Source organism: Rhagoletis pomonella, unplaced genomic scaffold, assembly GCF_013731165.1.
Source record: "Rhagoletis pomonella isolate Grant_MI unplaced genomic scaffold, Rhpom_1.0 Rhpom_scaffold_00016, whole genome shotgun sequence".
Classification (NCBI taxonomy): Eukaryota; Metazoa; Arthropoda; class Insecta; order Diptera; family Tephritidae; genus Rhagoletis; species Rhagoletis pomonella.
This window is the reverse complement of record NW_023458570.1, coordinates 255,253-256,887: the sequence shown is the minus strand read 5'-3', so window position 1 is coordinate 256,887 and position 1,635 is coordinate 255,253.

Here is a 1,635-nt window from a genome sequence, read left to right as displayed (position 1 = left end):
TTTTATTCCAGTTAGTTTACAAATTGATTGAAAAGTATAAGTATATTAAATAAATGATTTTAAAAAGAGATTCAGCAACGGCTTGGACAATACGACGAGTTCACGGCTCGACCACTTCAACTTAGACAACTTGACGACTTTACGACGGAAAACTACTTTGGCCACTTAACAACGTGAACGACGATTCGACCACCAACTAATTCGCGACTCCTCTTCAACTCTTCGATCGACGATGGCTTTTCTATTCCTACCACTTCTGCTACTTGACGTTTTCTCCATTCTTTCGACCACTTCTCTCGTACTCCAGCGGGTTGCCAACTACATATTTTACATTCGGCCATTTGACTACTCATCGCCTGTCCCAGACGATAATAAGTCATCGTTGTGTTCGACGTATTTCCATAATTTTATATTGTCAGCACTTGTTGTTGTAACATTCGGACCTTCTACCCGCGCTGCCTTTCGAACATCATAGCGGCCGTTCCTTTTGACTTTTACCACCTCATATGGACCGAGAAATGGACTCGCCAGCTTCTTTCCAGCGACAAACTGCGTGCGTTTAACAGCCACCAGATCTCCTTCTTTGTAGATGTATTCACCTTTACGCTTTTTGTCATAATTCTTTTTGTAGAGGTCTTGAGCTTGCTGTATTTGCTTTTTGGCTTCTTCGCGAGATTTCTGCCTCTCCGTTTCAAAGCTTTCTGCACATTCTTGCTCTAGTACGCTCAAAACTCTATCACTAATTTGGTTTTTCATTTGTACGCCGAACATCAACTCAAACGGCGACTTCTTGGTTGAGCTATGCATATGTGAATTGATTGCCCTTTGGACTTGCGGAACAAATTTATACCATTTTGAGGGATCTTCCGCGGACAGCTTTGAAATTATAGACAGGATTGATCTGTTAACGCGTTCAATTTGCCCGTTGCCCCTAGCAACACCCGTCGTGGTCCAGACGTGTTCGATAGCATTCGACTTAATGTATTCCTCAAAGGCAGTGGAAGTAAAAGCTGCACCACGGTCGCTCACGATGCGAGAAGGAAGGCCGAAGACGGTCGACCACTCTTCCAGTTTTTTAAGTACCTCATCGCAGCTTGTACTCTTTGTCGTAAATAACCAAACAAATTTTGAAAACCCGTCGACCATAGAGAAAACGTCTTTATATTGTTTAGTTGTTGCGTCCATTGGGCCTAAATGGTCAACATGCAGCGTATGTAGAGGTAGACTTCCTTTGTCGATGCAGCACAGATAACCCTCTTGTTTTCCGAGTTTCTTGTTATACAGCAAACACTTTACACAGGCGTTGACTATTTCTGCTACTTTACGTTCTATGTGGGGAATCCAAAACTGCTGCTGTACGCTATGCATCGTCTTTTGAAGTGCGAAATGGCCAACGTTATGAGCCTCAGTTATAATTTCACGTTCCATCTCCTTGGGCACGACGACTAAATTATTACCATTCACGCTTTTATACAAAATATCTCCCTTAACGTTGAACCCATCATAAGGACGCCTTTTAAGAACTTCTAAAATAGCGTTGGTGAAACTGTCTTTTCGCTGAGCACTTTTTAAGCGGGCTGAAATCTGCGAGCCGATGGCCAGCACGTTTGGAAAGCGACTCAAGCAATCTACGTG